Consider the following 25,794-nt stretch of genomic DNA (forward strand, 5'->3'; position numbering starts at 1 on the left):
GTTGTGAGTTTCTGTGTCAACTACAGTCAACTGCACATAGAATCTTCTCTGATGAGGTCTAGGAGATGCACTAACTTATGGGTAGAGAGGACTTTAGAAAGCAGTGTGATACTATGTCCATTCAGCAGAATAACCATAGTAGCGTCACCCTAGGTGTCCCCACCTCTTAAAGAGCTCACTTTAAGCTCACTTTGCAAGGATATCAAGGTAGGAATCAAGGCTTTACCACATTCATGGGTTTTAGGGGACATTTATGATACAAATGATAATAGTTAATATATTCTGTTTTTAACTTCAAATATAAGAGATTATTTGAAAAGGAGAGATTTTCTTTATATTGTTTTTGTAGTTTTAGAAAGTGTTTTTCCTTGGTCTTAGTCTTAAATGTGTGTATGTGTCTGTCTGTCTGCCAGTCTGTCTGTCTGTATCTCTCTGTGTGTCTGTCTTCCTATGTCTGTCTGTCTGTCTGTCTCTCTGTGTATCTCTGACTTGTCTCTGTCTCTCTATCTGTGTCTGTCTTTCTATCTCTGTCTATCTGTCTCTCTGTGTATCTCTGACTCTCTGTCCCTGTATGTGTATCTGTCTATCTGTCTCTCTGTGTCTCTCTGTCTCTTTATCTCTCTCTGTATCTGTCTTTCTATCTCTCTCTCCCACTCCTTGTTTGATACAGACAGACAGACAGACAGACCAGACCAGACAGACAGACAGACACACACACACATTTAAGACTAAGACCAAGGAAAAACACTTTCTAAAACTGCACCTTCCACTGTTGCCCACAGACTTTTCAACACCCATGTTCACTGAACTCAAGATGTTACCCGAGAACTTGCTGTGGCCAGATGCTTCCTGTCCACTCACAACTTCCTTCTCTGATCTATTCGATTAGTATTGAATAGCGGAGACAATAAAGAGCAGCCACAGGGCCCAGAGGCAAAACAGAAAATTACTCACATCTGCTGGTACTTCTCACAACTCTTGGCCTCCTATAAGACCTTTGTTAATATGGCCAGAGTGATGGAGATGGTAAAACCCTGGAGCAAAGCATCCTAAAGCTTAGCTTAAAATTCACTCTGCATCTAGCCCTGGAAATCTGTAGGTGCAGCTACGACGATACAGTTACATTATTAGCACCACTGTGAGAACTGTCACATGGCATCTAGTTCCCGAATAGCATACAAAATTTTTAATATTTTTCCCGTTCATCCCTCCCTCATTATAACTCAGATATTATTTTCTGGTTAGAGTCCTAAAAATCATGACATTGGTAGTAACTACAATTGCCATGAGTTATATGGTCCCCAGGGAACTTAGGGAATATGGCTTCCCCTCCTAGTGTCTGATTTAATTTAGCATAAAGGAGAAAGGGGAGATGACAGATTCAAAACCCACCGAAAGCTAACAATATCCAGGATTATTTATAATATACGTAATCAGAATACACTTACAAAATCATTCTACATAAATTTACACCTTAATGTATATTTACAGTGCCAAATGTTATATAAGAGGCTAGAGAGATGGCTTAGCAGTTAAGAACTCTAACTGTTCTTCTGAAGGTCCTGAGTTCAAATCCCAGCAACCACATGGTGGCTCACAACCACACATAATAAGATGATGCCCTCTTCTGGTGTGTCTGAAGACAGCTACAGTGTACTTACAATAAATAAATACATCTTTAAAATAAAAAAGGATCTTATCATGAAACCCACTATTTTGTCTGCTAAATTAGGATATTAGCAAGAAAAAGAGAGGGAAAGGATGGGAAATGCCAAATGTTGCAAAATTCTGGTGGAGATATGGAGCCACCAGAACTCAAACACTGCTGAACTTAAATGCTGGAACAATCCTAGAAAGCTATGTGGCAGTCACCGTCCAAGAGAACAAACACGTGAGCTGCGTGGAATGTTGTTAGTCCATTCCGACATACTGACCTAAAGAAATGAAGACAAACGTCTAACCCAAGTCAAACACCAATGTCAACAGCCACATAATTTAAAATAAGTCTATAAACAAACCAAACGCTCATCAACAGGTCTGGATACACAAGTATTTGTGTGTCCGTATGAAAGGCAGCTACTTAGCAAAAATGAAGAGGCTGTGGTACAGCAGAAATGGCGGACAACTGATAAATTCATCACAGGTGAACCTTCAAATCATTGTATTTCTAAGGTATCTCATTGCTGAGACCAAGTACCTGACCAAAAAAAAAGAAAGAAAAGAAAAGAAGAGGAGGGGAGGGGAGGGGAGGGGAGGGGAGGGGAGGGGAGGGGAGGGGAGGGGAGGGGAGGGGAGGGGAGGAGAGGAGAGGAGAGGAGAGGAGAGGAGAGGAGAGGAGAGGAGAGGAGAGGAGAGGAAAGGAAAGGAAACAGAAGAGAAAAAAGGCTTATATTGGCTCCTGATTTAGAAGATATACTCTGTTGTGTTAGAGAGGATGGGAGTGACTCCCGGTGGGCGTGGCTTCCCGGCCAAGGCAAGAAAAATGTCTAGTAGCTCCTAGCAACTTCCTGCTGGCAGTCAGGAAGCAGAGAGAGATGAACACCAGAGTTCTCTGGGCTTGTTCTCTTCGCCCCTTTTATTCAGCCTGAGCCCGGTGATTCTGTGAGCTCATGGAATGGCGCTCCCCACATTTAGGGTGGGTCTTTTCAGACACTGCTCTGGAAACACTTTACAGACTCTCCTGCAGGTGTGTTTCCTAGGTGATTCCAAATCCAGTCACACTGGCAATGAAGACCATCCATGGAGATCATTGTGTCACTCAGAGATGAGAGAAGCCAGACACAAAAATGTCCACACCGCAGGATTCTATCTAGTTAAAATTCCAGAAAATGCAAATCAAGTCCCTGGTGACAGAAAGCAGATCAACCATTGCCTGAGGCTAGAGAGAGGGGGGAGGGAACTTCAAAAGGACAGAAGGAAATGTTCTGGCACAATGAAACTAACAGTTCTACATCTTAATCTGAGCAGTGATTTCATGGGCTTGTGTTAAAGAGAAAGCACAGTTCGTTGTGCCCTGTGGATAAATTGAATAGCATTCTTTAAGTGGATGCTTTTGACTGTATATAAACTTTACCTCCAATAAAACTGAATGCAAAATATCTGTTCAGTTTTAAGTGAGTGTTTGTATTTGGGCAACCTTATTTTCATTGTGAGAGGATTCATTCTCTGTAGAATCTCTCATCTCTGGAGCATTTTAAATATGGTTTATTTCCTTTCCATGAGTCAAACAAAGGGTCTTAGCAGTCCTTCACCATAATAGTTGCATTATAGTTGCAAATCACAGGACCCCCAATGATAGGCTTGACAGAACATTTGATATTACATATTCATCATTAATATTCTTGCTTGGTAAGAGTATTAATATTCCCCACTGACCAGCCTCTATTCCTGTTTCAAATCCTCTCCTTTAATGAGATAACATAAGAGAAGCTTTTGCCTTAGAAAGCTCACGTGTCCCTTTCAAAGGTGCAGATAGGACCACTGTTTTATGTTTGCTGGAGGTTTTCCATCCCAGAGCTGTTTGGCAACAGTCTGGTTCACCTCCTCCCTGGCCATGGAATAGTTCATTTCCAGCATCTCTCCCTCAGTCCTGAGGAGCAGGCTCTGGCAAACACTCCTTGTTGATGCAGGGCAGAGGTGTGGTTAAGGACAAAAATGGTTTCTGACTGAGACAAAAGGCAGAAACTTTGAACGCTGTGTTCAGGGTTTAGGATCCACAAACTTGAATTAGATTCTCAGAGCAACATGCCAGTGCCTAGGGAGACCATGACTAAAGGTCCCAGGAATGTGTCACTCCACCCTGGAGTCGGGAATGAGACAGAACTCACTTATCACCATGGTGCTTTGGAATGGAACTCTCTAGAATGACACTCTACATTAACAAGGTTTCGTGGATGTTACAAAAATGTTTGACCCAGAAAGAGAAACAAATAGAATCCAATTAGAAGACTCGGAGTAGAAATAGTTGCCTATAAGCAAATGGCATTGTGTATGCTGTTCAGTCCTTGGCATATGGATCTAGCTCCAACCCTTTGTTATTCTCTCAGTGGGATGTGGCAGGGTTCTGAGTCTTGCACACTCTGAGGGAAGGACATAGACCTCACCCATCATCAACACATCTATGCATTTTACTGACTGAAGCTCCTGAGTTCTGCCTTACACCTTTGTTTTCTTTTACAAGGATGAGCGTACCAAGAAGCAGAGGAGCAAGAAGAAATGAGATTGGGTCTGAACCTTTTTGCTGGAGAATGAATGATCTCCAACATACTTGATGGAATAGGATAACTGTCTGTGGGACTTAAGAGCCCAGAACAACATGCATGATGGAAGGGGATCTAGAGTATAGAGGGATGCAAAACAGCAGGGCCTAGGCAGTGTATGAAATTGCTGGTCCTGCAGCCATTGAGTGCACACCGCTGACACACCATGGCCCCCATTGTCATACCAAAACTATCAAAAAGATAACGGCTCCATACAAGAATGAAAAGGATTTGTCACCAAGAACTATGACCACCAAGAGATGCTCGGACCTCAGAGGGTTGTGTTGTGGGATATTCTTGGCTGAACATGAACATGAGAGTAAAAACCCCATTCATTCTCTTTGGCCATCAGAGAAAGGCTGAGATGCTGGGACCTGGGAAACCTGCCTAGTCCAGCGTCATAAGACCGTAGTAGTGTTGACTTCAGTTCAGGGACTCCCTTTTGCCAAAGAATGCTAAGCACCTACCTGCTAGGCTGGCACCATCACTACCACATCCCTGTACAGAAGGGAAGCAGGAGAACCCACATTGCTTATATATGACTGTCTTTCAGATTGAAGAGATAAAGACATTAGTGGTGGTCTGTAGTGAGAACTAGCACCAAAGGCTTAGACTCAGGCTCTATGTGAAATCAACATTAGAAGGCTTACAACTAGCCCTTCCCCATATCACCCAATTACAGAGGCCTGGAGATTTCTCCAGCCTTTGCCTGCACCAGAATGCTAATGTCATCAGGAAAGGAGGGCCAGTAAGAAGAACCTCTATCAGGTCCGAGCAACATCTGTTTCTTTGCCTACCACCCTTATTACCTTTTTGAAGTGAAATTTTAAATATAAAAGATCACTTTTCAACACAGTATCCTTGAAATTAATGATTTTTTTTCTTGACTTATTCCCAAGTACAGACTGTGCTTAGCTGGTCAAGTTGAGGGAGAGAGGGCAGAGGAATGCATGCCCTTTCCAGCTCGGAGAAGAATGTGTGCTTTGTGTGCATTATGCTTTCTTATCGTGCTTGTTCAGTTTGGAGACTTTTGCTCAGGAACTGCAAGATAGGTTTGAATAAATCAAAAGGGAAATTGGATTTCATCTGTCAGTGCACTGAACACAGCCATATTTGGATGTCTTGGAGCTGCCCAATGTCTTAGCTTATAATTAACGTTGTTTATGATGCCTAGTTGAAACAGTATTTATTTAACTTTTCATTTCCTGCCAAGTAATTCATCGTCCAGCTTCCATACACATTGAAAAATTACATAGTCAGCCAGGAAAGAGAGAGAGGGAGACAGAGACAGAGACGACAGAGACAGAGACAGAGAGAAGAAGGGTGGAAGGGAGGAAGAACGGAAGGAAAGAATTGGAAAGAAAGATTTTTCATTTGTTTAATTTAAAAATACAATATATTATAGGCATAACATCTTTCATCTAAATAAAAGATGATTTAATTTTGTCACTCCATCTTCTTTTTTTTTTTTTTTTTAATGTCTAACTTTCAAGTAACAGTAGTTTTTGGCCATGTTGCTATTCTTTTGCTCAAAGCAAAATTCAACGCTGATATTTAGATCAGAAATAATTAAAAGGAAATTGTCGTAGTGTACTTTGGCACTCTTTGACAAGATATGGTGTATCCAAGGGCCCGGTGCATACAGATAATGCACACGCTGTCAGGAAGGGCTGGATAAACAGCTCTGCACATCCTTCATGGGAGGGGACTGACACAGCTTCGAGACCTTCTAGACTTTCTCCATGACAACAGTGGAGAAACAGGTGCTTTGAGGAACTGAGGGGGGAGGGAGGGGTATTTTGTTTGCTTTGTTTTCTCATCTCATTGTCTTTGTTTCTCCAAGTCAGGGAGCCTAGCTGGCTGTCCAAACACGGCAGATTAGTCACCACTATGACTCCAGGTCCGTCCACTGCAGAATAGAGTTCCTATGGGACTTGTATCTAACAGTTACCACATAGGAGCCCAGGAAAGTGCAGTTAGTGGCAATGGTGGGGGTCATGAGTCAAGGGTGGCTTCGTATTTTATACTCTGAGTTTAACGATGAATAAATGTTGAATAGCTATCAGATAGATGCTATTCAGTCAATTCACAAGTACACTTCAATGAATGTTCACGCTCCTGGAGAACAAGACAGAATTCGCTCTATTCTGCTACGGGAAATGAGTTTTCACGAGACTATATGAACAATTCTGAAGTACAAGGAACAAGACAACCTACTTTTAGAATTCTCTGATCAGCACTGGCAAGAAATTTCTAAAAGGTCTCCCACATAATCTATAGACTACACAGAATGAACATGTAGAATCTTGGTCAGGTTGAAAGCACAAAGTTCAGAGTTACTACCAACCGGGACCCCAGTATCAGTTACTGAACTCTCCTAAGGAAGTACCTGACATTTTCTGGGTTAGTTTCCTCATAAACAAAATGGGAATTTAAATACAATCCTCACATTGTTAGGAAGAGTATTAAATGAGTTAGTATGCATGTACAGAGCTTAGAAACATAACTGGAATGTGAAGAGCCCCCAGCAAGCATTAACATTTGAAGTTCAACTCAAGTTTATTGACCTTCCAGTAGACACTGGGCCCTGCACAGAGCACTGCAGACACACACACACACATACACACACACACACACACACACACAAATCAAGAACAGAAGAAGGAAAAACAAACATTTGTGTTTCTATGAACCCATGACTATGACCTATACTTTCTTGTACATGATCTGAATTAGTTTTTAATCAGAAACTTTATTGAGTATGTATGATTCACTGTGATAAGTAAAGTGGGGGGGGGACAAAGGAATGTAAGGTCTCTGAGACAGTAAGACGCAACAGAGATGCCAAGTTGTAACTAATCTCATGCTCTGTACTTGATATCAATAAGAAAGCCTTGAGGTGGGGAGGCTCCAAGGCCTGACACTATTACTGATGCTGTGGTGTGCTTACAGACAGGGGCCTAGCATGGCTGCCCTCTGAGAGGCCCAAAAAGCAGCTGAAAGAGTCAGATGTAGACCTTATACCCAACCAATGGACGGAAGCCAGGGACCCATGTGGTTGAATCAGGAAAAAGCTGGAAGAAGCTGAAGAGGAGGGTGACACTGTAAGAAGACCAGCAGTCTCAACTAACCTAGACCCCCGAGATCTCTCAGACACTGAGCCCCCAACCAGGCAGCAGACACCAGCTGATATGAAGCCTATGATTGCCTAGAGCAGTGGGTCTCAACCTTCCTAATGCTGTGACCTCTTAAAACAATTTCTCCCATTGTGTTATCCCCCAACCATAAAACTGTTTTCTTTGCTACTCATAGTAATTTTGCTAGTTAGGAATCGTAATGTAACTGTGCAGGATATCTGATATGGGACCAGTCCGTGTGAAAGGGTCATTCTTCTCCCAAAGGGGTCGTTCAACTCACAGGTTGAGAACCACTGGTATAGAGACTCAGCAACAAAATAACCAAGAAGGCAGTCTCTGGGAAGGTGACGTGGTTGAGACCCATAGTCCTTTCCCACAAAGTGTATGAGCAGTGGCAGCAATGCCGAGGACTCCTCTGTACCTTCAACACCAGCCAAGTCTACTTTATACCGCACCGGGTCCCTTTGGCGCGGACCACTCCCACATCTACAGCCGGTTTGAGCTTAGCTGTGCCTTCAAGGGCTTTCTCTGTTGCCCTCTGGCTCAGAGATCCCCGTGTTCCAACACTCTCTCAGCTCTCATTGTGTGGGAATTGAAACAGGCTTTATATAAGCCTGTTTATCATTTCCATCTGTTGAGGGACATTTATTTTTGTCAAGATGTTTTGGTCCTCCTCCCTGCACTCTGCACTGCAGGCAAAATGAATCCTTCTGCGTAAATCCATCTTTGTTACGAGCCTGCTCTCCATAGACCACATTATTAAATTGTAAAAAGGATGTCTGGTGCTTCTCCCCGTCTCCCCCCCCCTCCCCGAACTCTGCGTGTGCGCGTGCATGCATGTGTGTGTGTGTATATGCATGTGAGTGCGAGTGTCCCTCTATCTGTATTTCTGTATTTGGCTCTCCATCTCCGTCTGTGTCTCTCTCCTCTTATCTCTATCTCTTTCTCTTTTCCTCCCCTTCTCTTTCTGAAGACAAGCATTATTCTTGTTCATTTCTAATGTCTGGCCCAAAGCCCAACGCTTAATCGGTTGACCCATAAATGGGGGAAGGATACTGCAGAGACCCCTACCATGCATTTGAGCCCCTCCACCCCAGAGATCCACCCAACCTGCCCCATGCTAATGGGTTCACTTTGACAGGCCAATGGCAGTCTGAGATGAAATTATTCAAAATAGTTCTAGTAACAATATTATATCTTGCTAGTACTGGTATGCATAGCTCTCGAGGTTTGTGAGGGGCTGACCGGGATCTGACCTTCACCACGTACAAATGTATTCCAGGGACATGATGCCACACCTGACCCTCATGACCGCATGGCTGCTGTGATTACGATTTCTGAAATTTACATTTTTTAAAATAGTGTTTTAGTTTTTAACTTTATCCATGGGTGCTTTGTCTGCATGTGTGTCTGTGCACCATTTGAGTGCCTAGGGCCCTAGGAGATCAGAAGAGGGTGCTGGAGGCCCTGAAATTAGAGTTACAGTTATGTACTGTCACGTGGGTGCTGGGAAGAGAACACAGGCACTCGGGAAGGAGAGCCAGTGTCCTTATCTACCAGCCGGGGCCCCTGGAAAAGCCGTAGTTTTCATCCTTTGAAATGTCTCATGCATTTATAGAATGAACACAAGTCAAATCCACCCACCACTACGTTCCTCCAACTCACACTACTCCTTCCCGTTCCGTCCCCCTCCCAACCTCAGTGTTTTGTCTTTATCATCAATAACTCCTGAGTCCAATAAATGCAGACCACGTGCACATGCGTGTGTGCCCATTCACAAGGATGAACAACTAACTCACCGTCAGCCACATCCCTACAGGAGAGTGACTCTCCCTCAACCGCCAACCACCGCCAATGTCTTCTCAGACAGAGGTGGGGGGGAGCCTCAAGGGTCCCTATTCCATCCTTGATGGAATTTGTTGTTTTTCGAGACAGCATCTCTCTATGTAACTAGCTGGCCTAGAACTCCCCATGTAGACCAGGCTGGCCGTGAACTCAGACATTCCCCTGCCTCTGTCTCCAGAGTGCTGGGACTAAAGGCTTGCACAACCATAGTCAGCTCCTACTTGAATTTTCACTGGCTTCATCTTATGGCACAGATTTCTTAAATGTTTTCTGCTCAATAAGCCCTGTTCACCAAGAAATTGTTATAAATCCTGGGTATATAAATATCTTAAATAAGCATACCAATCAGTGATGATAAATATAAACCCACTTATTTAAAAAATAATTATTTGATGTGTGTATGCTTTTACTATGTTTTTAAAGAATAAAGCAATTTTTCATACTAATCAGATATATGTTGGAATATTTTTACATAAATTATTTAATTATTTTTACATAAAAATTTAAATGCTGGCTGGATATTTGATACTGCAGAACGTAGAGTCTCTTCAACATTTCTAAACATTGAATGTTATTTGGATTTTATAATTATTCATGATGAGAAGATCACTTCACATAAATTTTGTAGTATCAAATAATAAAAATATTTTAGTGGCCATTTCAGAAATTGATAGGAATTCTGTGCTGATCTCAAACAAAAATTCACTTAATGATTGAATGACCTTTTATGAAATTCAATCCAGCAACTCAAATGGCAGTTATTAAAATCAAGCATTTTAACACAATATGACCCAAGTGTATACAGATGTAATACTTACACTCTGAGGAATGATGGTTAAAAAAATTAAAATTCTTTGTTTTCTATAATTAAATCATTATGTTTCTATAAAAGTTGGGAAACTTTGCATACACAGCAAAAGCAGTCAGTTCATAGCCTGTGCTAGACTCAGATCTGAGGCTAGATGTTTCTTTCCGATAGCAATTACTGGCGTAACATCATGTATGGTACAAAGTGTGTGTGTTGTGTGTTCAGAACCAGGACTGCAGTGAGATCACATGGTTCAATGGTTGAACACTACCAGGACCTCCTCATACCCATGCCTTTGATTTTGAACTAATTTGTAGCCACTGCAAATTAAGAAGCGTTTACCATCACCAAATATTTGCAATCTGTAGAGAGCCTCCTTGGGGTACCTTGCTGTCTGGCAGGAACTTGACATGGGCCAAGGACAAGGGCTTCAGGCAGGAATCTGACGTTCGGGCATAATAGGGAAGTAGGTTACGGCAGGAATTTTAATCTTAGGGTGGAATGAGAGAAGCAGGCTTCAGGTGAGATTCTGGGCTTGGACAAGGAAGCAAGCTCAGGTATTTTGGTCTTCCTTACACACCCTTGGAAACAAGTCACTGAAGTGAAGAGGGACTTTGCTCCCTGCCTTGACAATTTTCTGTTTACTGTCTTGCTTGTTCCTCATTGTACTACTATGGATCTTAATTCCTGCATGTAAGTATAAGAGTGGATTGGAAATTATTAAACCCGCCTTCAGTCTCAGAATTGACTGGGGTCATGCTGCAGTTTTGTCTCATTGTCTCTTTCTTTTTAATCCTCTCTCCCACGCTGGAGAACCTGTTGACTGACTGACTGACTGGTCAGCCATCCCCACATTCAGCACTATCCACGGTCCTGGCCCACATACTGAAAATCTGTACTTTATCACCCAGTGTCCAGAGTCTATAGATTTCACTGCAGCCCCAGAGGGTCTAACTCACAAGCCATGCACTGCACTGCAGGACTTCCTTCTGATCCCTGCCGCTCTGGCAGACGGCCACGCTGTCTCAATCCAAACCATCTCTTCTGGAACGAGTAAAGTTTCATCTTTGCCAGAATAGGTCTTAGCCCTAAACCAAACCGGGCAGCTGTTTGCCAAACTCGGCGGTGACGTTTGATGCTAATGATCAACATGGAGCTAAGGCCCCGGGAGCGGGTGATGGAATGGAACATGATGATGTCTGATTTTCCAGCAACAGTTATAACATATTTATAACATAGCTAACGTAACGTAACATAGGCTCTATCTCATCGGCTCTTGCCTGCGGGGCAACAATAAAGTTTTTCTTCATTTATTGTTCTTCTACATTTGTGGAAAGAATGTTAATGAAACATTTGCTTCATAAAAGGCCCTTGGTAGGAAATAAGCTCGGTCTCTTGAAGTTAAGGCGACTATCTAAAGCATTGTTAAGATCTATAGAAGGAAGCTTGAAAGAAAATGCATCATATTTCTTTCTTCATTATTTTTCTGTTTGGAGACATGGTCTTACTGGGGAAACAAGGGTACCCTCAAATAAGCCCTTGCTCCTTCAGCCTCACAGCTGCTGAGATTTCAGCCATGAACCACTATCTTTCTTCTTTTTATTGGTTATTTTATTTATTTACATTTCAAATGTTATCCCCTTTCAGGTTTCCCCTCCAGATCCCCCCTCTCCCATCCCCCTTCTCCCTACTTCTATGGGGGTTTTCACCCACCCACCTGCCCATTCCCACCTCCCCACCCACTCCCACCTCCCCGAGATCTGGCATTTCCCTATACCGGGGCATCAAGCCTTCACAGGACCAAGGGCCTCTCCTCCCATTGATGCCAGATAAGAGGATGCTCTGCTACATACGCAGCTGGAGCCATGGGTCCCTCCATGTGTACTCTTTGGTTGGTGGTTTAGTCCCTGGGAACTCTGGGGGGGTGGGGGGTCTAGCTGGTTGATATTATTATTTTTTGCCACCATCTTTCTTAGTCAGCCACTATTTCTAAGCACCTACAACCTCAAAACATTAAAAAGTAAGCACATCAACATTGGTCAGATACCATTCACAGGTTAGTCTAACTTGAGATAAAAAAAGAAATCAGACTCACAATTAAAAGCAGAAAACTACAATGCTTGTTCTGCAGCCTCAGTTTTAGAGGAATTCCAATGCTCCTTGAGTCCCTCTCTACTTCTTAACTTCCCAGGTGAATCTCACATGGGCATTTGCCAGGTTCACACCAAGAGTGGTAGCATATATTAGGCGAGGTCTAAAATCACACACTTCATCCATGAATGTGTCTATGAATACACATGAGTATATATCAAGAGATGAATGAGGTTTCTTATAAAATACTGGTTGGTATATTTGTGGGAGCGAAGAAGTTTCCTGATTTTCACTCTCATGCTTGAGACACAGGTAAGTCAATAGCAAAGACCTGAGCATTGAAGAGCCCATGATGGGATTTCAGACCACACCTACAGATCTGAGGGTAAAGACTTTGAGAGAAGAAGATAAATGTCCCCTCTCTAGCAGCTGGACGACACCCAACCATCCTCCAACTTTTTGTTCAGCTTAGCCCCTCAATAGATTGACTGATGGTCACTCACAGTAGGAATGTCATCTACTTTGCTGGGCCCATCCATTCTCCCAGAAACACCTTCACAGACAAAATCCCCAGAGATCATGTTTAATCCAGCAATCTGGGAATCCTATGGCCCAGTCAAATGGGCGTATACAATTAGTCATGAAGTCAAAACTACTGTCATAACTTTTATCAAAATCTACTAAAGCTCTGATCCTAACAGTTGCTAGGAAGCAAACAATGATGCTCACGATGTGTTCACCCACCCAGACACCATGCTGTCAATGTTAATGTATACCTACTAAAGTTCTAGGGTTAAAAATGCCCAACGGTTGCCTCTGTCATTTTTGAGGGTAATGTTGGCCCAGGAAGTTGTCCTTTGAAACCACGATGTTTTTGACACTATTTTAAGTGGTAGAATGTGTGCTTACATCCCACAAATATTTTCATGAAGTCACTTTCTCTCACTTTCCTTCTCATTTACTGCCTTATAATTCAGACATGTATTACCATGGTTACTCCGAAGTGACACTTACCTGCTACAACCCAAGGACTTGCTACAACCCTTGAGCATACACCCAACATCCTATTCTCTCTTCCTTTAGGACTAGTACATCCTAAAGGAGTTGTTCATGTGAACACCCTTTATTGAAATTCGCACTGAATATCTGGTGGACTCATAAGTCCTCCACACATATCCAGAAAATCTTCTACTACAGGACATTCATGTTGCAAATATCCCTTTTTTCATTGAGAGTATTTGCTGCAGAAGAGAGATCATTTACAGACGATATAAAAAATGCTCTTGTCTTTATTCATGCCAGCTGATAGAGAAACTTAAATATAAAACTTGAATTGTAAAAATCATAACTATTCATCTCGGTTTCAACCTTTGTTTATTAAGGTTTTTTTTTTGTTCTCCCCCAAATATCACCATAAGTAAATGGCAATGCCTTAATCATTAATTTATTGTAAGACCAAGGAACCTTTTCCATCCACGTCAAAGAAAATGCTAAGGTACGACGGTCGCCTTTTATACAACACATCAGGGTCATCTTAAGTAAATTTATATAGCACACTATAGCCTTCTTAAATTATACAACACACCATGGTCCTCTTTAAATAAATTAAAGTATGTTCATTAATCCCAAAAGGAACCATCAAGATCTTAATGGAAGATAGAAAAATAATAATAAAAAAAGCTCCAAATTAGATTCCATAATAGGGTTTAACAACTTGGAAGTCTCAGAACCTTCTTAAGCAACTTTTAGTCATGACATTGTTTTAATTTGAGGGTCACGGGGGATGGGTAGCAAGAAAAAAACATTATACCAAGGACTCTGAATGCTCTAGTTACCACTGCCCTGGGCTTCCCATCACAGCTAGGTGACAAAGCAATATTACAGCCCCTGAAGAGGGTTATTCTGTGTCTTCTCTTTTATTTGTGTTGTGAGGTCTGTGAACTTAAGTATTTTTACTGATACATATTTATTGTACATAGTACTGGGTTTGGTAAGAATCATGGCCTGTATTTTAAATTGCTTTATAAAATTAAGTTAGAAATTGCTCCAGCCATAGGAATGTCTATAAGCTTCCTACTAACCCCTCAAGTCAATCACCATTTCTTCTACCTTCAAAAAATAGTTCAGAGATTTCTCTATTCCTATATTACTGTGCAAAGTAAGTTTGAGCGTTAAAGTAAACCCATGAGAAAAATGATACATCACTTTTTTTTTTTCTAGATAAGGAAGCATATTACCAAATATGTGTCTCCTCAATGGAAGGACAGGCTTAAGGGCTGTTTTCCCTGGCAGTCATGGACGTGAATCTCCTCTTAAGTTTGGCTTCCTTCAAATTTCATGCTTTCTGGGAAGTTTACAAGTCATCATTTATATTTCACTTGCAGAAAACATAACATTTAAACTGCTTTGCTTATTTTAAGTAGGGAACTATCTTAAGAAGTGCATAGTCAGTGGTTGTATTTTTAAAAGATGTCTAGAATATCTCAAAATAGCTTTGAAATCATTTTACAGTTTAATTTTCATGAGATTTATAATCCTCAAGAAGCCAGTTCCCTAATCCAAAAATATTAAGGAAACACAAATCATGAGTTTTAAATGCAGCATTAATAAGCTGACTGTAACCTATTTCAAAAACACTTAGACTACAGCTACAAGCCTGAACAACTGTGGAAGGCATACAATCCATTAGATATAGAAAAACTAGATGAAAATGGATATGCAGACAGCAAAATTCAGTCAAGTCAGCTTAAGTCAAAACAAATGGCCAGTGATAGATTATCATTTTTGTACCAACAGAATATATAATTTATATTGACCTTCCATTTTCAGAGAGTAGAAATAACTTTGCCACTTTTTTTTTTATTATCCCAAGGATTGAAAACACATATAAATTTAACCTATTATTGGCTTTCAGGTAATCATCTCCAAGAAGTTGTCATTCCATGGCTGTGGGAAGTGAGAAAATCTTCAAGGAAGTTTACAAACTCCAGTTGAACATCATAGTAATGGTTCTATACAAATCTTGAAAGAATATCAATTACCTAGTTGGGCACTTTCTGTAAGTTGAACCTGGAGTTTATAAGTCCAATCACTGTCAAGATCCAAGCTAGCATTTCAAGGTGTCTTTGTGGTCCCCGTGTCTGCAGTGAAACATTTCCTGGACACGACAGACCTATCACACACATGAACTCCCAGCAGCTGTGACTGTATGTGTAAGAGCTTCAGCTTCGTCAGAGCAAGTCAGTCGCTATCCCAGCAGGGGCTAGGAAGGTGCTTCTGAAGTCTCTCTCAGCCCTAGCTGAGAGGCTATGACAATTGTTTGGTACTGGGAAAAGACAAGTAGGTTTCCTTCAGGGATGCTGCCCCTGTTAGGCTGACTATACATGCTCTGGGAGATGGTCCCATTCCCGTTTACACACCGGCAGCATAAAGAGGGCTCCAAGGTAAGCCCAGGATAAGAGAGACGAAGAAGAAGACAAAGAATCTAAAATTGGGAGGGCAGAGTGATGGTGAGGATAAGGAGGGGATTGGAGGGGGGGGGGGAATGGATTAAATCGCATTATACACTTTTCAGCGAGCATCAGCAGAGAAGGGCAAAGAAATATGGTAGAACACTGGGTTTCACATGAGAAGTGTATGTTGAGCATTTATTGGACACTTGACTGATAGAAATCACGTGGGATATGGGAGGCAGGAAGAGACTAGTATTGAGTGTTCTTATCTTTAAAATGTTTAGTGTCAGCTGGGCATAGTGTGGTACACACCTGTAGTCCCAGCTCCCAAAGGCAGAGGCAGGAAATTCACTGCAAATCGAGGCATGCAGGTATGCACATAAGACTGTTTATAAAAATGAATTTAAAAGCTTGATCCTTTTGGAAACTCTTTACTGCCAGTACAAAATGTATGTGGTTCTATTTCTACCATGAGCGCATTTAAGAAGTGATTGCATTAATGGTTAGTATTTAACAAGCATGTGTGTGTGTGTGTGTATTGTGGATAGCCCTGGGCTTGTATTTTGATGCTAATTTCACTCTTCCGAGGCTGCAGATGAGGAGTTGCCTTGTAAACCTTCTCCCCACCTTAACTTTTCAAATAAAGGCTTGAGCCAATGATTGGACAGGAGGATGGGGGAGGAGCTAGGAGTTTGGGGGAGGAGCCACAGGGGATCAACAGGACAGAGAGTTACTACAATGGATCGATGACTTAGACCTGCAGAGAGAGAAGCCCGTGGCCTGAGAGACTGCAGGTTCTATGGGATAATATAGATGGAAATAGAGTAGTATAGTGGGAGATCTGCCCAATCTGGGCTTATAGCTTGTGTTGTTACTGAGTTGAGATTTCTTTTACCCAGGAATTGGGTTGGAAACAAAGTAACAACAATATGTGAGTGTGTGAACCGTACACAAAAGGCAAACACATAGTCACACTAGAGTGTGGTGAAGGTGAGAGAATGCTTTAGGGGCGGGGGAGGGGGGAGTCAAACTTTAAACCACGATTAAAGGGTTCTATGGAGGAAGTGAAGGATTTCAGGAAGACGAAAATCAAAGCATCACACCCAGGATAAAGCTGATGGGAGAAACATTTCACTGTCAGTCAACTGCTACTGGATCTGCCAAGTCTACCACAGACTGGGCACTGACAAGTGTGGATATGCAGAATGGAGATGATACCTCACTTGGCCTGGGAAGAGAGGCAAGAGACGGCACAGAATCTCCAATCTTCACAGCATATTAATAGAATACTCTACCCCTTCAGGGATGTGGTCTGATGGGTTTATCCACAGACTAGGCACTAGGAAGACCAAGTAAGGGTAGGGCGAGAGACCAGCACTACCATGGGAGGCAGGCATCTCTAGAGGAAAACAAGAAGGGAAAAGCCCAAGTAGACGTCCCTCCCTAGGACCACCTTGTTCGACCCTATCATCTCCCCCATTCCCACACTAGTCTCTTAGCTAATCGTCATATTCTCTCCATGATTATGTATCCCACAGTCACCTACCAACTCTTAACATTATTACTGTGAAATATAGATCATAATATAATGAATGGAATTATTGACTTCTAAAATGTGTATATTGATTGTCTGCCCCTCAGTGTGCCTGCATTTGGAATGGAAGCAAGAGGTTAAATAAGATCAGAAATTTGGGACTCCAATTCAGTAGAATCAACACACTTTAAGAAATGCGAAGGAACTTGGTTTTTTCCCCTCTCCCCTTCCCTCCTCTCCCCTTCCCACAGCCCACGTGCTCTCCTCTCCTCTCCCCTTTTCTTTTCTCTTCTTTATTGTCTTGGTCTCCTTCCATCCCTCTCATCTGTTTCTGGGTGTACACTCGCATGCGCACATGTGCACACACACACACACACACACACACACACAGAGAGAGAGAGAGAGAGAGAGAGAGAGAGAACACGATGGTGTGAGCACCAAGATGACTGCCATGCACAGCCAGGGAGGTAGCAGAAATCACCCTGTCACACCTACTTTGGTGTTAGAATCCCCTGCCTCCAGAGTTGGGCAATACCATCTTTCTGTTGTTTAAGCCTCCTGCTTTGTTCTGAGAGCCTGATCTCTTTAAAAACAAACACCATAGCATGAAACATGGAACAATGAAACTACTAATTTCATTTTACAAGAGTGTTCATTCTGGGGAAGAGCCTTGAGCACGTGGTTACAGGGGAAATTTTCCTGAACCAATAGCTTATGCTATAAGATCAAGAACTGACAAATGGGACCTCATAAAATTACAAAGTAATTTCTGTAATTACTGTAAGGCAAAGGACACCGTCAAAAGGACAAAAACGGCAACTAACAAATTGGGAAAGGATCTTTACCAAGCCTACTATATCAAAGATATACAAAGACCTCAAGAAGGTAGACTCCAGAGAGCCAAATAACCCTATTAAAAAATGGCGTACAAAGCTAAACAAAAAATTTTCACCTGAGGAATATCGAATGGCTGAGAAGCACCTAAAGAAACCTTCAACATCCTTAGTAATCAGGGAAATGCAAATCAAAACAACCCTGAGATTTCACCTCACACCAGTCAGAATGGCTAAGATCAAAAACTCAGGAGACAGCAGGTGCTGGCAAGGATGTGGAGAAAGAGGAACACTCCTCCACTGCTGGTGGAGTTTCAAACTGTACAACCACTCTGGAAATCAGTCTGGTGGTTCCTCAGAAAACTGGCATGACACTTCCAGAGGACCCTGCTATACCACTCCTAGGCATATACCCAGAGGATTCCCCGGCATGCAATAAGGACATATGCTCCACTATGTTCATAGCAGCCCTATTTATAATAGCCAGAAGCTGGAAAGAACCTAGCTGTCTCTCAACAGAGAAATGGTTACAGAAAATGTCGTATATTTACACTATGAAATACAACTATTAAAAACAATGAATTTATGAAAATCTTAGGCAAGTGGGTAGAACTGGAGAATGTCATCCTGAGTGAGGTGACCCAATCACAACAGAACACACATGGTAATGCACTCACTGATAAAGCAGATATTAGCCCAGAAGTTTATATTGTTGGGAATACCCAAGACACAATTCACATATCAAATGATGCCCAAGAAGAAGGAAGGAGAGGCCTCTGGTTCTGAAAAGGCTCAGTGCAACAGTGTAGGGGAATACCAGGACAGAGAAGTGGGAGGCGGTTGATTGGGGACAGGGGGAAGGAAGAAGGTTTATGGGACTTTCGGGGAGGGGGGAATCCAGGAAAGGAGAAATCATTTGAAATGTAAATAAAGAATATATCTAATTTTAAAAAAAAAGAGTGTTCATTCAACTCCCTGGCATCACATTCATTCATAATTTTTACCACCATCCAGTTCCAGAACCTTGTTATCACCCTCCAAAAAAAAAACCCCTTCAGGTCGGTGTTCCCTCTCCATTTCCCATCCCCACCGGGACCCCTGGGAACTACTGGGCTTTCCATGTCTATGGACCTGACTCTTCTGGGTATCCATATAAAGTCTTTATGTCTTCTTGGCTTCACTTGCCTACCTGCCTGCCTGCTGCTTTCTTTTTGAGAGCACTACTACTGATAGATAGACCAGGCTAGGACTCTCAGCAGTACCCTTGGCTAAATAGTTTATCCTGACCTTGAACTCACAACCTCCTACATCAGTGCCTTTGAGTGCTAGGGTCACAGAGTGGGGTGTGACACCATGTCTGGCCTGTCTGTCTTTTTTCACTGAGCATTGTGTTTTCATATGCCAACTCTGTGGGGTGACTTTTATTCTGTGAAGAACTGCTGAACCATAGCAGCTAATGCCCCCTCCCACCCCCGTCGATATTCTAGCCTTTCATTGTTTCCTTATCCTGATACTTGTTATTCTACAATACTATTTTGAAACTGCCAAACCAGCCAAACATATCCCTCCCCCTTTTTGGATTAAAAAAATCCAAAAGCTTCACTATGCCTACAAGGCCTAACATTCTTTGGCTGCCTACACATCTCTACCTGATGGCATTCCCTGTTCCTCTCCTCCCTCCCTCCCTCCCTCTCTCCCTCCCTCCCTCCCTCACATCCTCCCTCTAAAAGTCCTTGTAAAATATTAAGGGCATTCTGAATACACAGAATCCACATACCTGCTGTTACTTTGGACCTCATGCTTGTCTCCTGACAACAAAGATCTCTGTTAAAATGGTCCTGTTTGAGAGAATCTTCCAGGGGATACTGTACACAGAAAGGTCCTGGAAAGGCATATATATATTAGATATATATATATGCCTTTTTAATACCCACAATCTCATCACTTAAGGGTATTGCCTTCATAACCTGCAGATATAAACTTCATTGTAAACGCATGGACTGTCTTTGTCTACTACAATGTGGGCTTCATGAAAGCAGGACCTTCACCCCGTTCATGTTCATGGCTCTATCCCCCATCACCAGAAAGTATCTGGAGCAGAATAAACACTCCACAACATTCATCATTCATTATCAATTACTCAGTACATGAATGAACAAATGACTTCCAGACCAAAGAAGACTGTGGCTAAAGAATGTAAATACTAAGTCCCATTAAGCACCAGATGTGTCTTGTTTTGAATAAGGGTCTCATTCAAGAACTTACTTTAGAGCCCCTCTGACTTCAAACTCATGGTGATCCCCACCCCACCCCCATGCTGAAATTATAAGCATGAAAACACCATATATGCTAAGCACGGGCATTTTAGATGGCTGGAGCTTACTCAGGGAGTAGTGGGAGTATAATACCAGTAATGAGCTTGAGACAGAACTTGAAGTTCTTGTGGGCTTAGCTAAGGGCTTTTCTGTTGGTCTTGAAAGCTAAAGCATGTCACTGGTCCCTGAGGAATTTTAAACAAGTGCATAGTTACACCTTGGGAAATATTATAGTGACAGCTAAGTTCAGACTAAAAGCCAAAATCAGGAAAAGAGATGTGAAGAAACTGTGAATGCCTGATAAGAAAGACACAGAGCTGGCCATGTCTTGATTAAAGTGATCCCTGGGGCTTGCTGGCTCATCGCTTGTTCAAGGTGGGCTTGGTATCTGTCACATGATCAAGATATGCCTGGTGATTTCTCACATGGTCAAGGTGGCCTTGGTGACCCATCATATGTTCAAGGTGTGCTTGGTGACCTCTCATGATCAAGATATACTTGCTGACCCATCACATGATCAAGGTGTACTTGGTGACCTATCATGTGATCAAGGTGTGCTTGGTGATTTACCACAAGTTCAAAGTGTGATTGATGACCTATCACAAGTTCAAGATGCTTGGTGACCCATCACATGATCAAGCTGTGCTTGGTGACATAGCACACATTCAAAGTGAGGGAGGTATGGAATGCAAAGTGACACTAAGGTCTGAGCCTTGTTAAATTACAGTAATGCTGTTCACCAGAACAGAAGCAAGGAAAGGGAAGGAATGAGAAGATACAAATTCCAGGAAAACTTGCTTCAGTTTGAGTTTTTCTGATATTAAAAATCAAGTAGATACCTCAATATATGAACCTTAAATCCAGCTAAAAGGAAGAAAACTGGGGAAGAAAGGCGGGAAAGGAAAGGAAGAGAGGAAAGATGATGGGGGAGAAGAAAAGTGTGGAGAGAAGGTGGTATGGGAATGAAAGGAAAGAGGGAAAGAAGAAGAGAGGAGAGGGGAAGGGAGAGGAGGAGGGGCGCAGAAGAGGGGAGAAGGCAGAGGAGGAAAGGAGAGGAGAGGACAAGAGAGGAGAGGACATGACAGGACAGGACAGGAGAATCTGATGGAGAATCAAGCTTTGTTGTCCAGGGGGAAAGGCCCTGGTTTTGAAGAAACTGCTGGTGAGAGTTCAAACCCTGGTATGAATGTGGGAAGGGATGACAGTCAGGGGGAAATGCACAAGTATCAAAGAAGCACCTGGAGAGAAATGTCAGAAAAATCAACCTAGAGGCTCCTGGTATCAGGGTTCTAGAGACGTTCTTGTTTATCAGGAGACCTGAGCCCCAGAACCTTCACTGACTTCCACTGTAGTGCATACCAGGAATGTCTAACATGGGTCTAAAACTCAGCAATGTGCACACAGAGAGAAGTTAGTCCCTTCAACTATGACCAGGACATAAACCTAAAATGTTCATTTCTTGCCCTGTGCCACCAAAAAACTGGAGAAATCCTAAAAGAAGTTCTACTTTCCTTCCTAATGTGCCTGCGTCTGATGAGAAGTGTGGCATTTGCCCTGGGAAAAGAATACAGCCTTTCCCATGGAATTTACATGTGTACTGTGTTAAGTAATCATGAGATATTATACTGATTTTTCTTCTTCAGTTAAGGGACTTTTTCCAAAATAGAACCAGACACCGCTCAGTATGACACTAAGTTCTCTCTTGACTTGACTGACAGATCTAGTGCAGAACACACATGCTTGATTTGTTCAGAGGCTAATGTGGGTTTGGTGGTGACACAGGTGGAAATGCTCAGGGAGCGAGCAGGCCAAGAGCTATGACAGATGAGATTTGAGCATGCGTGCTTCCCTTGGTGACTAACCAAGGCCAGGCATGCAGCCATCTACAGCCAGAGCTCCCTGTAGAATTTCCCGGTTGTGCTGTCCACTCTGTTCTCATTTGAAATGTTTTTATAGCGATGATAAACGGACTCCAAATAGAAATGCTTCAGAACACATGGTCTCTGTTACTGAAGAGTAGATTCAGATGTGTTTCTGCTGTGAATATGCACCCTGGTTTTCTGGTTGCTCTCTGGGGTCATTAACAGCACACAAAGGAACATGGTGAGTGGAAGGCCAATTAACCCCAGCGAGTGAAGCACCGTTCAATGAAAGATCAGGGATTTTCTAGTCTGAAACCCATTCTGGAGGGAATTTCCAGGCTCCTGCCCACAGACAACACAGGCTTCACGGAGGCTGATGGTGGCTCTACCTTCTGCCCTGGTGTAGTGGTCTGAAGAGCTATGGCCCCCATAGACTCATGTGTGTGAATGTTTGGCTCAGGACGAGTGACACTATTAGGAGGTGTGGCCTTGTTGGAGTAGATGTGGGCCTTGTTGGAGGAAGTGTGTCACTGAAGGGGTGAGCTTTGAGGTCTCCTATGTTCAAGCTATATCCAACATGGTATGAAGTCTCCTTCTGCTGCCTACGGATCAAGATATACAACTCTACTCAGCTCTTTCTCCAGAACTATGTCTGCCTGGATGCTGCCCTGCTTTCTACCATGATGATAATGAACAAACTTCTGAAACTGTAAGGCAGCCCCCAATTAAATGTTTTGTTCTATAAGACTTGCCTTGGTCATGGTGTCCGTTCACAGCAATAAAGCCCTGATTAGGACACCTGGGGAGAATAAAGCATCAATAGAATAACTCTGATAGCCTTTCACGAATTCAAACACTTGCACCAAGAGTTAGTGGAGGTTAGAGGAATCTGGGAGCAGTGATTGTGCTCATATATGTCCACTCAAGACAAAGCATGAGGAAGTCGAAGAAAGTGGGCATGGCGGGCAGCAGCAGAGCCATGCTGGACTCCAACTGGCCAGGATTCCCTGATCTTCCCACGGTCCCTGCACCCTAGGATTGTGATACCAGCTTTGCAGACTTGTTTTAAGAATTTAAAACAATGACCATGGCCACGGCTTAGCACGCATCTTTCAGACTGCCGATGGCAGAAGCTGATGTACCCTCTTTCAAAGTGAAATCCAACCAGAGGATAATCCAGTAACTATAAAAACAGAAATGCCCCTTGGAAATCTCCTTAAGTGGGAAAATAGGCTTAAGTTAATCTCTCTCTATTTTTTTCCTCCCTTCCTTTCCTTCCTTCAGTCTCTTTCTCTATTTCTGTTATATCTCTCTTTCCTTCTTCCCCTCCCTTCTTCTCCCACTTCTTCTCTCTTTCTCTCTCTCTGAATCTTTGTCTCTGTGTGTGTCTCACATAGACAGACAGACACACACACACACACACACACACACACACACACCTCTTTCTTCACAACTGTGTGCCAGCAAGAGAACCGGTATTAACATGGCAGCCACAGGATCTGGTTGGTAGGCAGAAGAGACCCCTGCTCACACCACAAAGCTCCTAACAATTCCCTTGACTGTTACTAGTTAATTCAGAACAAACAGTGGGAAAACTCAGCGACATTTCAGAGCAGACTACCCAATGAACTTGAGCTGAACCATCCCGTGTCTCAAGGAGTGAGAGGACAAGAGGACGTGGGAATGGGGGGAACAATAGAGGCTCCTGCCAGGACAGACGGCAGACAAAGCTCGGAATTCAGTGTGCCTAATTCCCCAGGAGAGATTTCACAAGGGCCCACATCTTCCAAAGCATGAAAATCACATGAGCTTTTACCAAAGAGGAAGTCAGACACAATGCGGGGAAGGGCTTGGGAGCATTGGCTGGCTGCCCAGGGCCTTGAATGTGTTGGTTTGTCCAGCCAGACCAGCAAGTCCATGCAAATGCAGCCACGGAGCCAAGAGAAACTGAGGGAGGTGAAACCATAAACAATAGGCACGGTGCTAATTCTCAAGGAAGGTATTCCTTAGGAGCAGCCTATTGTCGAAGGAGCTGAAAAGAAGGTATTGGCTTCCCTGTACAACAAATCTCAGACCCAAAAGCTGCTTCCACTTACTCATTGACAAGTAGCCCAGTGCCCAGCCCAGCCCTGGGCTGTCGGTATGGTAGATTCTAAAGAACACAGCCCTTCCTGAAATGCAGCCGATGTCTGAGAGGGGATGTTAAAAAAAAAAAAAAAAAAAAAAAAAAAAAAAACCAGGAAAAGGTATCCTAATATAAATATGTGCCTCTCAAAATTCAGATCTGTCTTTAGTTTATTGTTTAGTTCCCAGTACCTTCAGCCCATTGCTAGGTGCTTGGCTAAATGGAAGGAAAGTTAAATTCAAAATAATGTTATATTGAGACCATATATAAGAACTGAAGACTGAGTATATAGATCCTGGTACAATACCTTTTGATTCCCTACCATTACACAAGAAAAATAGTAAAATAGACGTTAAATAAGGAGAAGGATTAATTTAGAAACAGATGGTGGTCAATTGAGTTTTCCCAGAAAAAGTAAAAAGACAATAGGATGTTACAGACAAAAGGAAATATTCCAGAAAGGACAGTGTCAGACTCTGTGAGTGTACGTATGTAAGAAATTAGAATCCCATGTGTTGATTTGAGTTACTGATTCTTAATGTGTGGTCTACAGACCACCCACAATGGATTTGGACTTTGAATGGAGAACCTAGAAATTTACATTTCTAATAAGCCTCTAATCTGTCTTAATGCATACAAAAATTGAGCTAGCTGAAAAGAAGAGGCAAATTTAAACAAACGTATATTCTTCCCTTAGCAGCAGACCCAAAGAAAAGCAGGTAGGGGGAGAAGATGAAAATGAAGGGGAGAAGGGCATGAATCTAAGTCCTGTATAGAGAGGACTGTGGTGACAGAGGAAAGTCCACTCCGTGGCTAGTCTGTGCGGTGACTGCTGTGCTGCGCTGAGACGTGCATGGCCTGCGACAGACAATGAAAGTTCCTCTGAGCAGTCATTTAGCAGCTTTGCTCTATCCTACGGGCAATGAAACACTAGTCATGTTCCTCATCAAGATGGGCTATCTCAGCCTCTCAACCTCCCAAGTACTCGGGGTGGGGGAGGGGAACTTTCTTCTGAGCATCCCCACCACTGACTTTCCCAGGGCTCCCCTCCCTTTCCTGTCACTAACAAGCCTTGCAAGGCTGTCTTACACTCACCCCTCCTTCTACCAGCCTTCACGCCATGACAGACTCTCTCCACCCTCAGTGTTCTGTTAACATGACTTTGAACCCTCCAGAAACGTCATACTCGCCAAGTCTGTCTGGCATCCTAGGATGCGTGACTTCTCTCCCTGACCTTTGCCCCTAGCTTGCCCTCCATGTTAGTACTTTAAACCTGGGGTCACAGGAACCCCACCATCCACGTCCCCCTTCTTTTCCTGTGCTTTAACTGCTTCTGTTTCTACTGTCTCTCATTTTTAAAATCTATGAACATCTGTTCCTGCTTTGCATACCTAATTTCTGGGAGCATGTTCACCCAGCATCTGCTACTGTTGTCTGGTTAAAATAATTAACCTAATATTTAAAAGCTTAAAAAATGCTCATGTTATTGGGTTCTCCAGCACTGTGGGGCCAGGACCCTGGAAAGGGAACACT

At 42.8% G+C, this 25,794-nt stretch overlaps 1 pseudogene; it reads right to left on the reverse strand.

Moving 5' to 3' along the window:
• Positions 1-13,543: 13,543 nt before the first annotated feature.
• LOC127669042 (uncharacterized) lies at positions 13,544-13,662 on the reverse strand (annotated as a pseudogene).
• Between the last annotated feature and the right edge of the window lie 12,132 nt (positions 13,663-25,794).

Source organism: Apodemus sylvaticus, chromosome 18 (assembly GCF_947179515.1).
Source record: "Apodemus sylvaticus chromosome 18, mApoSyl1.1, whole genome shotgun sequence".
NCBI lineage: Eukaryota > Metazoa > Chordata > Mammalia > Rodentia > Muridae > Apodemus > Apodemus sylvaticus.